Source organism: Colobus angolensis, unplaced genomic scaffold (genome assembly GCF_000951035.1).
Source record: "Colobus angolensis palliatus isolate OR3802 unplaced genomic scaffold, Cang.pa_1.0 Scaffold761, whole genome shotgun sequence".
In the NCBI taxonomy this organism is placed as follows: Eukaryota; Metazoa; Chordata; class Mammalia; order Primates; family Cercopithecidae; genus Colobus; species Colobus angolensis.
Genome location: NW_012121388.1, coordinates 180451 through 193223, shown reverse-complemented (window position 1 = coordinate 193223; position 12773 = coordinate 180451). Strand labels below are relative to the sequence as shown.

General features: G+C 33.2%; 1 long non-coding RNA gene across 1 annotated transcript in view; it reads left to right on the top strand.

The window, feature by feature from the left end:
• The first annotated feature begins 4007 nt into the window (after positions 1–4007).
• LOC105501950 overlaps positions 4008–12773 on the top strand; it is a 34332-nt gene continuing 25566 nt past the window's right edge. The window contains exons 1-3 of the long non-coding RNA XR_001000258.1: positions 4008–4096; positions 4837–4912; positions 11320–11370. This is a non-coding gene — a long non-coding RNA (uncharacterized LOC105501950). The remainder of the gene's footprint in view (positions 4097–4836; positions 4913–11319; positions 11371–12773) is intronic.

Below are 12773 nucleotides of genomic sequence, written 5' to 3'. Positions count from 1 at the left end.
AAGAAGAAGAAGAAGAAGAAGAAGAAGAAGAAGAAGAAGAAGAAGAAAGAAGAAAGAAAGAAAAAAGAAAGAAGAAAGAAGGAAGAAAGAAGAAAGAAAGAAGGAAGAAGAAAGAAGAAGGAGACAAATAGTCTAAGAATGAGAAAAGTCAAAAGAGAATGGCTTCCTTTTGAGTACCCCGTTAGTTTTATGATGCCTATACATGCAAGTGTTTGTGTAAAATGAGAAATTTCAAAGGCATGTCATGATTTTCTAGTACTCCAGCTGGTCTATATATTATAATCTTTGTGCATATTTAAAACTGATGGGCAAATTACATCAAGAAAAAATTCAGAGCCCTGAAGTCCACCTGCAACTATAAAGTTCTTAAATTCTCTATTTATTTTCTTTTCTGCCTGCTTGACATATGATGTTACTTTTCTATTGAGATAAAAACCAGTTTAGATACAACCTTTTCCCCCCCACCCCCAAACTGGTGAGTTTCTATGAATATCTCATAGCTATGGTTCTGAAGCAAAAGCTATAGGATCTCTGTTTGTATGAGTGTGTGTGTGTTTTATGTGTACAAACACGTATTTTGTTATGTGTGTTTGTCCACTAGATACCAAATTGGCTTAAAGAGTACACATAAATAAGAAGCCTAAATGCTTTTCAAATTCGTGTGACTTAAGTAAAATCCTTAGTAAATAAGGTGACTTTAAAAATATTAGTTAAGTAGTATTAGAAATGTCTTAAGAATTGTTAGCATTTTTATTTTCATTAATTAATCAAGTTGTTTTATACTTATAGGTGCAGAATACTATTATAAGGTTTCAAAATTTGCCAAAACACTTATAAAATTATAACTCCATCCCAAAACAGAATGGTCTTTCCATGTGTAATTTTTAATAAATAAAACATTTATTTTTTGGTTTAATGAAAACAGATAAATTCTGAGTTATGGGTAAAAAACCTTTATTTTTAACCTTAAGGTTTTACTTAGGTGAACAACTGAAATTCGCAGGTTTAAAGACAGTTAATGGCAAAATAATTTCAAATGATAATATTCAGAGTTTTATAAATAATCTAGGTAAACTATTAAATAACCAGGTAAATGTACTAGAATAAATGCTTGTAAACAAACTCACCATATAATATAGAATCTAAGGTTATGTTAAATAATAGATATTTTTCTGCCAGGTTTATATCTCATGTTACTTTTCATTAATATTTTTAATTAGTTAAGTGGGTAATTACCAAATTAAAAATTATGAAAAAAAAAGTTAATATATTTTTATTAAAAGGTAAATTTTTTTATCTAATCCAAAAGTTAAAGGTTATATATAAAACAAGATGAAATAAACCAAGAAATAAGAGAGATGTAGAGAAAGCTATAGATATGAAGAGGTAATTTGGTAAGAAATCTTGAAAGCAATATCATATGAGAAAAAATTTTGCATGATGAATTTTTGTCCTAAAATGAAATGATTCATTGTTCGAAAAAGAGGGCTATTTGAGACAAACCAGAAAGTCCAAAAATGTTGTGAATGGTCTGTGTAAGTCATAGTAATATTAGTAAAAAAGGAAATTATAAAAATGTTATATGATTAAGTTGACTATAACTAAAATTATAATTGTTTTTCTAAAAATTGAAATTTGATATAAAATAGTCAAATATAAAACTAAAAAACTGATTAGAGGAAGATTTTATTAAAAATAATGAGTTATGGTGAGAAGTTTTTAATTTTAAAATTCTATAATGTTTCTTTTTGAAATTATTCAGATTAATATCTCAGAAACTGCAACCTGTTGCTTCAGTTCTTTCTCTCTTTTGCAAGGCCTGGGATGGTAACTCTCTCTTTCACCTTTTGTTGGTTCCTGTAACTTTTTAAATTAATTATCTAAAGTATGGGAGAGAATTTTTGAAAATAAGCAAAAGAAAAATCTTTTGGATCTTCTCTTGTGGCATGTCTGTTATATCTATATGCTTGTATGTGTCACGTGGAAGTGATATTTCACTACCAAACTATATGAAAGTGCTCTAATCAATTCGTTTAAAGAAAAGAAAGTACCTATCAGACTAATAGAAGCTAGCTCAGATCCTTTTTAGTTCACATGACCTTGGTAATGTTTGGTAAGCTTAATCTGGTAAATTTAATCTCAAAATTATCTCTAGTAGTTTAAAATTTAAAGTCATATTATGCTACATTACATAACTTCATTTTTTTTTTTTCCACTGGGAATTGAATTTGGGTTACTAAGAGTTAAAATAATAGCCAATAAAAGGTGTTTTTGGTGAAGTTTGTAAAAACACAATGATGTGGTTTTTGCTAAAAAAATATGTAATTCTTTTTCCTAGTTTGGTGACTGTTTCAGAGTTGCTTTAAAATAAAGAAAAAGATCATATAAATAAAACCAAATGAGTAAAGACAAAAATGAAAAGGCAGGTGACAAGAAAACTTGATTATTGAGTGGCCACGTGGTTACCCATCTTGAAGAGCTGCAGCTGGGCTGCATTCAGTTACTAAAGGTAAAAGCTACAGTGGAATTTAGAGATAGATCATACTCATAGTCCCAGCAAATTAGTTCACCAAACTAATTAATTACAGAAATGCAAATTAATAAGAAAAAAGCAAAATATTCAATCTCTTGGTTATTGTTATCTGTAACAGCTAACTGAAAGTAAAAGAGTGCTGGGTTTGGCCTTAAGGATGGGCCAAGCTTAGATGTGGGTCTGTGTCAGGTCAGGCTACCAGTCTGAAAGCTACACACAAAAGGAAAAATTAAGCCAGGGCAATAAAACTTACCTCTTAGACCTGTGGTTACCAAGAAGTTAGTCAATGCAGGGGAAGGGCAAGACCAAGTAACTATTAAAAAGAGTGTATAATGCAAAGGAATTGTTCCATTTTGTAGATTGGTATCATCAGTTTCCTGAGAAATCTTTACTGTAGTGAACTGTACAAATAACTACTTTAAGAACAGAATCTTTCATTTTAAATGCGACAGAATGAAAGGGCTCATTTAAGTTGATGCAAGGCTCATAGCTTACTATTAAACATTTGCTGATGAGTATATGTAATCCAAATGCACAGGAGGTTATTCCTGAGAAAACAACCAGCCCAGTGACCAGATAAATGCCACTGTAAGGTCTGTTTACCCTAAGAAGGAAACTGCCTAACTCTCCCTAAAAATGCCAAGTACAGCACCCCAGATGAAGCAGTTAATATGCTTCATATTTGAAAGTCCGGTGGGACTGGCTTTATGATGACACATCCCGTTCATTCTCTAACATTAAAAGGCCCCACACCAATTTTCTGCATTTACCCCAAGTTGGGGAAATTTAAGAAATATCAAAAGGCAAAGGTTATAATAAGAAGCTAATATTTCGTGAAGCAAGGCTAAGGCAAATTATGATAAAGATTGACAAAAAAGACTAAGTTCCTTGGCTCAACCCGCGGCTGGGGACCCAGATCCTCTTTCAAAGGAAAAGATAAAATAGACTGTGGGTAGGAAAAAAAAAAAGGTTCTGGACCAAAGCATAAAAATGTATACATTACTAGAGTTATGAAATTTTAGATGTTTAAACAGATTTCATAAAAGGTAGTTGTGACTCCTTTACATAAATGGCTATGAAAATAGGTAGTATATCTGACAGGGAAAGGTTTCCTTATCTAGTACCATAAAACCGAAGGCATGTAAGTCTATCCTATGAGAAGTGTTCATTGGACTGTGGAGAAAAAGTTAAATATTGAATTTGAACTCAATTGAACATGGACACAAACAATGGTCACCAAGTCCCAGAACAGGTTGTGTGAACCCACTGAGGCATTCATCCAGTGCTGTTTCAGAGAAATCTCTATTTCGATCTATTCCTATATGTTAGTTATTGAAAAACAACAGACAATCGCGAAAACAAATGACTTTTTTTTGTTTGTTGAGCCCAGTCATAAGGGCCCTCGTGACCGGGCCTCATGCCAAATAACTTGTTACAAAAAGAGCTAGGGTCCCAGACTGCACCCAAGTCATGAGACTGCTCCTCCTCTGCGGACGGACGAGTAGCTGACTCTGGAGCCCAGGCTGTTGCTATCCAGTCTGGTGGTGAATCCTCCATAGTCTAGTGAGTGTAAAAGTCTTTTCCCTTCTCCCCTTCCCATTCAATTTGCTTATTAGGTCAATTTGCTTATTATATTATTTGCTTATTATTATATCATTTGCTTATTACACCTGTATTGCCATTTACATGGTATAAAGTTTGTTTACTCTTAAAGGTATTGTGTGTGTATCTTTTCTTCTCCCCTCATGCGTTTCCTGCACAGAACATGGACATGCTAAATACATAGGAACTAATAAGATTGCCTGAGCCCACAGAATATAGGGCAAAAACCGGAGTGCTAGTCAGGAAAAATCCTCCACTTCATAGTGCTTTGTGGAACATTTATTGGAGCTTATGACAAAAGACTGTAAGCACTTCCCAATGACAACTACTGGACTAGAGAATTTCCACCTGAGGGGCATTTACCACCTTGCTATGAAATGTTAACTGAAGCTACCCCATGCTAATGGAAGTAATGGTGCCCCAAAGAGTTCTATAATAAAATAAAAATGGTTTAAATAGAATCTTACTACCTAGGGATGGTAGAAGGAAATTCTCGTGAGCAGGGAGCTTCCATTTTCCCTAGAAGTAACTTTATGTGAGGAGCTGCTAGATTCTACAGTATCTAATAAACAGCTCTCATCTAAGAAGAGCTACTTAGCATGTGAATAGCAGTTCCAAGGTGAACAAACAACATCTTATTTGGAACTGTGCTGCTCCAAGGAAAATTCTAGAAAATCTTTTTCTTTTCTGTTTTTTTATAGTTTAGAGCAATTGGATGAAGTATGTTTTTGTGAGCAAATTTACCTTTCTCTCTGAATTCTCCAAAATTCAGAAACTGTGAGTATTCGAATTTTATGAAAATATAGTTATTTACGTAAGTTTAGTAAGAGTCTTTTCTTTTAAAACAGGACAATTTGAGACACTGGTTATTCTACCAACGTTTGACTAGAATAACATATTTTTACGCAAGGTTTCAGAAAGTCAACTTAAAAGGAGCCTATATGGCAATCAATTCTTGCTACAATTTATGCAAATAATCAGGCAAAGTATAATAAGCCTAAAACTTATTTTGCATATAAATTAGTCTTACTGTAATTTCTCTTCAATGGGAAAGAAGGGCTAGAGAGAGGAAGAAATTGTTTCAAAATAAAACTATAACACTTTTTACTATATTTCAGCCATGACTTTTGTTTTTGAGTGCAGATTGAATCATGAAAGATGTAAATTTCCCTCATTTGGCATTCCACTGGGCCCGATTTGTTTTTCACTGCAAATGCCCTGCTGTTTAAGGCTACAGAAGCCCCCTCCCTCTAGGCCCAGGGACTATCATGGAAGAGGTTGGCACATAAGATTGTAAGGGCTGGTTTTGAGGGATAGAAGTAGATCAAGGTCAGACACTCTAAATCAAAGATGGGTACAAATACGCCTAAATGGCTAGTAAAACAAACGACTTTGTTTTCTGAGCTATTATGTGGCACCTTTTCATCCACCTCAACCATAAGGAATCTCCTGCTTCCCACAGAATTAAGAGAAAATAATTACTAGGAGGATGATGATACCTTGTGACCAAGCCTCCTTAGTATAATACTCCCAGTTATGAATTGTGCAGATAAATATATACATTTAAAATTTATTTTTCAGAACAATGTTATGCTTTATATAGTGAATTGTTATATGTCTGTAACTAAAACCAAGATTGCAGTAGCTCAACACACGGAAGTTAAATATAAGTCAGTTTTGTAACTTTGCCTTTGGCTTTTTGATTGTTGGTTCTTTAAAACAAACAAAAAAAAAATTTAAGGGATAATGAATGCCTGTTCATGTTCATTCCTATCTGGCCTAGAATATTTAATTGACCATAAGTCTCTTGACTCTAAGTCCCTTTGCCACAGGGTGTCCCACTAAGGGACAGGATGGACCTGGGGCAGACAATCCTGTAGCCTTGGCAATGCTATGGAACAAAATAAACATTTGGTGGCCATTGATGCTATCTCTGGCAAACCTTGGCCAGAAGGGGGAGAATGTAAACCAAAATAAAATTCTAAGGTCCCCCAACCATATGAATGGCTTTATTACATGTGAATCCTTAACCTTAACAAAAGAAACTTTCTAAATTGATTGAAACCTGCCTCAAATACTTTTGGGTTCACAGTTAGAATAAAAATTCAAAAAAAAATTCAAGTGACATAATGTTTTTCTGAAATCCAAATGCTTAAACAAGAATAAACAGAGTTTTAAAGGATATTGGTAATTGTATCTCAAAAATATTTGAGAAACATGTTATGTTGGGATAAAAGAGAACCTTAAAATAATATCTGCTTGTTGTAATACTGTGTAATATTTCATAATGAAGCATAAACACTTATCATTACCTTTGCTAAGTACAGGGAGTAATAATAATAATAATAAAATTTTCAGGGTCCTTTTATAAAAAAATGACTACTATATCAGATATTATGATGTGAAGGCATTCCTTTACAGCTTATAAAAAAAGTTTTGAAAAGTATAACCAATATGTAATTAAGGTCTCTTTGAAGCTATCTTGTTGCAACAGAATTTTCTATTGCACTTCTTATTTGAAACTTTTACTACTTAAAATATTTTACTACTTAAAATTTGATATTCTTCCCTGGTGTATACAAGAAAAATCAGAAGACAATAAAAACAAATATTTCCAACTTCAGAATTTTATTTATGACTATCTCATTTTATAAGAATTTGTAATTACTTATGTTTTTGTAGAATTGTAAACGTGAATTGCAATAGCTTGTACATGATTAACACACTAACTGAAATAAGAAAAATGTTGTTAAAATGTGCTTTTAAATTTTTTAAGTCGTGAAAATTCCATGTAAAACATTTGTATATATGTAATAATATTATTTGGAGCAGATAATGTTGGTTTATGCCTCAAAGCATATTTGATGTTTTATCTGATTTATTTGGTTAAGATTAATTAATCATTTAATTAAAAATTTAGAAGCTCTATTTATAAGCTTGCTGTGCAAGTATATTACGACAGTTTATATATAGGTAATAAAACAGAATTAAGCAGCTAAAACCGTCTAATACTACAGTTGGTTAAAGAGGTCAAAAAAGATAAATGTGCTTTTTTAAAAACATTCATTTATTTATTTGAGATAAGGTCCCACTCTATCACCTAGGCTAGACTGCAGGAGTGTGAACATAGCTCACCGCAATCTAGAACTTCTGGGCTCAACTGATCCTCCCACCTCAGTCTTCTGAGTGGCGGGACTATAGGTACATGTCACCATGCTTGCTAATTTTTAATTTTTTTGTATAGATGGTGTCTTGCTTTCTTGCCAGGGCTGGTCCTGAACTCCTAGGCTTAAGTGATCCTTCAGCCTTGGCCTCCCAAAGTGCTGGAATTAGAGGTGTGAGCCACCATACCCATCTAGCTTGGTCAATTTAATATCAATTAATGACAAACAAAACAAAGCACACAGCACAACTCATTTTTCTATTTGTCTGGTGCTCATTCTTCTATGCAATAAAGGACAAGTGGGTATAATGTGCTAATATGGAAAATAAAATAATTTTTAAAAATAATATCTTCAAAGCCAAGAAAAGACAAAAAAGAAGAAAAGAACCTTGAGAACAAAAGAAAATGAAGAGCAAAATGATAGATTTAACCTCAACATTATAGAAAAGTAAGTTAATTGTAAATGTGCTACAAGCTCCAAATAAAAGGGAGCCATTGATAGAATTAATACAGAACCAAAGTCAATTTATATGTTGACTTCAAGAAAGCAATTTTACTTGTAAACAGGTCAAAAGTTAAAAGATAGTTTCATCGTGTTTTGTTTTTCAAGTTAAGAAGTAGAAAAGACCATACCTTGGCATTGTTAGCTATAAAAATCTTATGTGTCTATATTAATATTAAAAAGAGACTTCAAAACAATTTATATTCCCTGGGACAAAGAGGGATTTTTTTAATGATAAAGAGACTAGCTCACCAAGATGACATAATAATCTCAAATGTATACATGCTTAATAACAGAACTTTGAAATATATGAAGCAAAAATCAAAATAATTGAAAGCAGAAATTGATAAATTCACACTATAAAATTGAGATTTCAACACACATATGCTATTCACTTACCTAACATTTATAGGGAAAATAATTATGAATATAGAAGGTTTATATTGTTTTTTTTTTTTTTTTTTTTTTTTGTGAGACGGAGTCTCGCTCTGTCGCCCAGGCTGGAGTGCAGTGGCCGGATCTCAGCTCACTGCAAGCTCTGCCTCCCGGGTTTGCGCCATTCTCTCGCCTCAGCCTCCCGAGTAGCTGGGACTACAGGCGCCCGCCACCTCGCCCGGCTAATTTTTTGTATTTTTTTTAGTAGAGACGGGGTTTCACTGTGTTAGCCAGGATGGTCTCAATCTCCTGACCTCGTGATCCACCCGTCTCGGCCTCCCAAAGTGCTGGGATTACAGGCTTGAGCCACCGCGCCCGGCCGAAGGTTTATATTGTTAACCAGTGTTTTCTAAATTACATTTATAGAACATTCTACTTCAAAACAGAAGAGCATGCATCCTTTCCAGATGAAAATGGAATATTCATTAAGATGTGTGTATGATTTAATTGGTTTAAAAGGAATAAAATCATCTGGCTTTGTTATTCCTATGGAATATAGTCAGAAATAAGAAAAACAGACATATATAAAATTCCTAACATTAGAAATTTCAAGCCATATTTTACTAAAACCTTGTACATTATACATAAAATAAACGTAAAAAGGCCTATACAGGTATAAAGACGACAGCAAACCAGTGAGGGACCTCAGGAATTAAAAAACAACATAATGATAGTTTTTGTTTCATATATACTAGACTTGGAGTTGAGAAAGCTGTCTGCTGGAAAATGCCAATGGGCACAGACAAAAAAATCTTCAGAAAATGGCTGTTTTCTCTAGCCAAAGGATTAGGAGACAAGCAGCCTAGCTAGAAAGAAAACTTTTACCTAATAACCACTCTACTCCAGGCAAAAACCAAAAAACAAATCAAGGAAACAACATTGACAAAAATGGTGGCCCCATCCCAAATGAGTCAGCAAAGACTGAATTGGAAATCTTGATTTTCACAATCACAAGTTTGTTAAAAAATAACTGCTGTCCTGATGGTAGAGAAAGTCGAATAGGAAACCAATACATCACCATCAGCCTGTAACAAGTCCTCTGTCCAGCAATGTCAGTGAAAAACACATGAAGAACATGGACTTTCACCCCACTCATCAGTAATGTAGTGCCCCTCCTCCTCGATGCCTGGGTGGCATCAGAGAAAGCTTACTGGAGAATCAGGAATTTCATCATTACCCCGTGATAACAAAGCCACTCTCACCATAATGTCAGTAGATTTCATGTGCGACACCAACACATCAGCACTCACCTAATGTATCAAAAGACCACTCCCCTTGGGTTTCAATGAAGGATGAGTAAGGAACCGGACTTGTATTTATAACCAGGTGCTTTTCTTCCTCGGCTGGAGCAGTGTCACAGAAAGCCAGTTAAAACAGAAAGTTTAAAGAAAATTTAGTGTCCCACAAAATAACACAAAAATGTCAAGTCTTCAATAATAAATCACTTATCATACCAAGAAGTAGAAAGATACCAGACTTGATTAAAAAGGTGAGCAATAGATGCCAACAATGAGATGACAGAGATGTTCATATCATCTAAAAATATTTTAAACACTTATAATAATTATGCTTCAGTAAGCAATTACAAACAAATGTCCTTAAAAAACAAAAGGATATGTCAACAAAGAGTTGAAACATCTTAGCAGAGAAATAGAACATATCAACAGGAGCCAAATTGAATTTTAGAATTTAAACATTCAATTACCAAAATATAAAGTTCAGTGAATGGGTAGAATAGAGGGGAGAAAAACAAAACAAAACAAAACAAAACAAAAAACGAATGAGAGACTGCAGGCAGAAATTAAACAATCTGCAAAACTGAAAAAATTACACACAAATTCTCCAGCAACCTGTGAAAATATAGCCATATATCACTTAACAATGAGGATATATTCTGATAAATACATCCTCGGGTGATTTTGTCATTGTGCAAACATCATAGAGTATATTTACACACATCTCAGTGGTATAACCTACTATACTACAAAGCTTATTGCTCCTGGGCTAAACTGGTACAACATGTAATACTATAGGCAACTGTAACAAAACGGTAAGTCTTTGTTTATCTAAACTTATCTAAACATAGAAATGGTACAGTTAAATCATGCTATTATGATCTTATGGGACTACCATAACATATATGACCCATCATTGACCAAAATATCATTATGTAGCAAACTACCATATAGTGAAATATCTACATTTTCTGTCATCAAAGCCCTGGAATAAGACAAAAGACTGGGGTAAAAAATTAACTGAAGTAATAATAGGGGAATGCTTCCCCAAATTTGGCAAAAAACATAAAAGATACAAATTCAAGAAACTGAATGAACACCAAACAGAATAAGACTAAATAAATCGATGTCACTAAGATACATCTTCATTATACTTTTGAAACTATAGAAATAAAAAACTATTATAATGACAGAAATTTTTCTTCACAAACAATGGAGGCCAGGAAAGCTCAGAATCCTATAGACAGTGAAAATAGCCTTCAGGAATGAAAGGAAAATCAAGATGATCTCACAGGAGTGAGAATTAAGATAATTTGTTGCCAGTAAATCTATTGTAAGGGTGAGTAGGGGCAGAATAAGTGGGAATTCTTAATTGGTATAAAAAATATAGTTAGAAGGAATAAGATCTAGTGTTTAGTAGCACAACAGAATGATTATAGTTAATAAGAATTTATAGCATATTTCAAAATAACTAAACAAGTGAAACTGTTAATATTAACATATATCTAGTAAGAGTAAGAAACTGGAATGTTTCTAACAAAAAAAAAGTCCTTTAAGTAATGGATATCCCAATTACCATGATTTGATTATTACACATTGTACGCTTGGATCAAAATTTCACTTTTACCCCATAAATATATACAGCTGTTATGCATCTATAAAAATTGAAAATTTAAAAAAGTAAATAAAAGGGAAAAATTATTTAAAAATAAAGCAAAAAATGAAGAAATAAATAAAGAAAAAAATCACCTATTATGAAGCACTCTTCTTCTCTTGAGTTGTCTAAATTATTATTGACATTGAGTCAAAAAATTATATCACTGATTTATTTTGTTCTTATTATATGTAGAGGAAGTATTTAAGACAGTTATAGCAGGGAGCAGTAACAATGTAAACAGAGGTAAGATTTCTGTATTTCACTTGAACTGATAAAAATGATAACACCAGTATACCATGATAAATTATGTGTGTGTGTGTGTGTGTGTATATATATAGAAATACTTGGCACAACCACAAACAAAGCTTATAGAAAAGAAAAATAGATACATACATGAAAACACACACACAGAGAAATGCAAGTCAAAAAATGTTAAACTACTCATTATAAAAGCAGAAAAAATTAAAAAAAAAGAGATAAACTAAAATAAAAATAAAATGATAGGCTTTAAACTTAACATCAATATTCATATTAAATGGAAATAGTCTGAATTGTCCAATAAAAATATTGGCAGAGCGGATTAAATAACATGACTCTATTATTTTTAGTCAACAAGAAATTCACTTCAAGTATAATGTTACAGGCAGGTTGACAGTAAAAGGACGGATAAAGACAAATCATGAAAATGTGAATCATATTAACTTGTAAACAAGCCTGAATAAAAGATGAGATAAAGTAGACTTCAGAGCAAAGACAATTACTAGAGACAGAGAGGGACATTATAGAATTATAGAAAGGGCAATCTACCAAAAAGACATAGCAATCCTAAAGTTCATGCACTGAACACCAGAGCTATAAAATATGTGAAGTGAAAACTGAAAAAACTGAAGAAGAAATAGAGAAATCCACAATAATGATCAGAGACTTCAACACCCTTCTCTGAAGAATTAGTAGAGCAACTAAAGAGAATTTCAGCGAAACTCAGCAACACCATCAACCACCAAGATATAATCAACATTTATAGAACATGCCAAGCAACAACAGGAGAATACACATTAATTTTAAATGCCCATAGAACATAACCAAAGAAAGATAATATTCTGGAACATTAAAAAAAATTAAAAAAATGTAAAACCCTAGAAATCATACAGAGTATGTTCTCTAATCACAAAGGTATCAAACTAAAAATCAATAACAAAAAGATAACAGAAAAATATTCAAACACTTGAAAATTATCTAGACACTTGTAAATAATCTATGGGTCAAAAAAGTCTCAAAGGAATTTATAAAAATATATTGAAATAAAAATAATGGAATAGACAACATACCAAAATTTGTGGGAGACAGCTAAATCGGTTTTGAGAAAGAAATGTAAAGCTATAAATAAAGACTTTCGAGGAGGGGCGGAGCAAGATAGCCAAACAGGAACAGCTCCAGTCTCCAACTCCCAGCGCAAGTGACACAGAAGACCGGTGATTTCTGCATTTCCAACTGAGGTACTGGGGTCATCTCACTAGGGAGTGCCGGACAATTGGTGCTGGTCAGCTGCTGCAGCCTGACCAGCGAGAGCTGAAGCAGGGCCAGGCATCGCCTCACCTGGGAAGCGCAAGGGGGAAGGGAGTCCCTTTTCCTAGCCAGGGGAACTG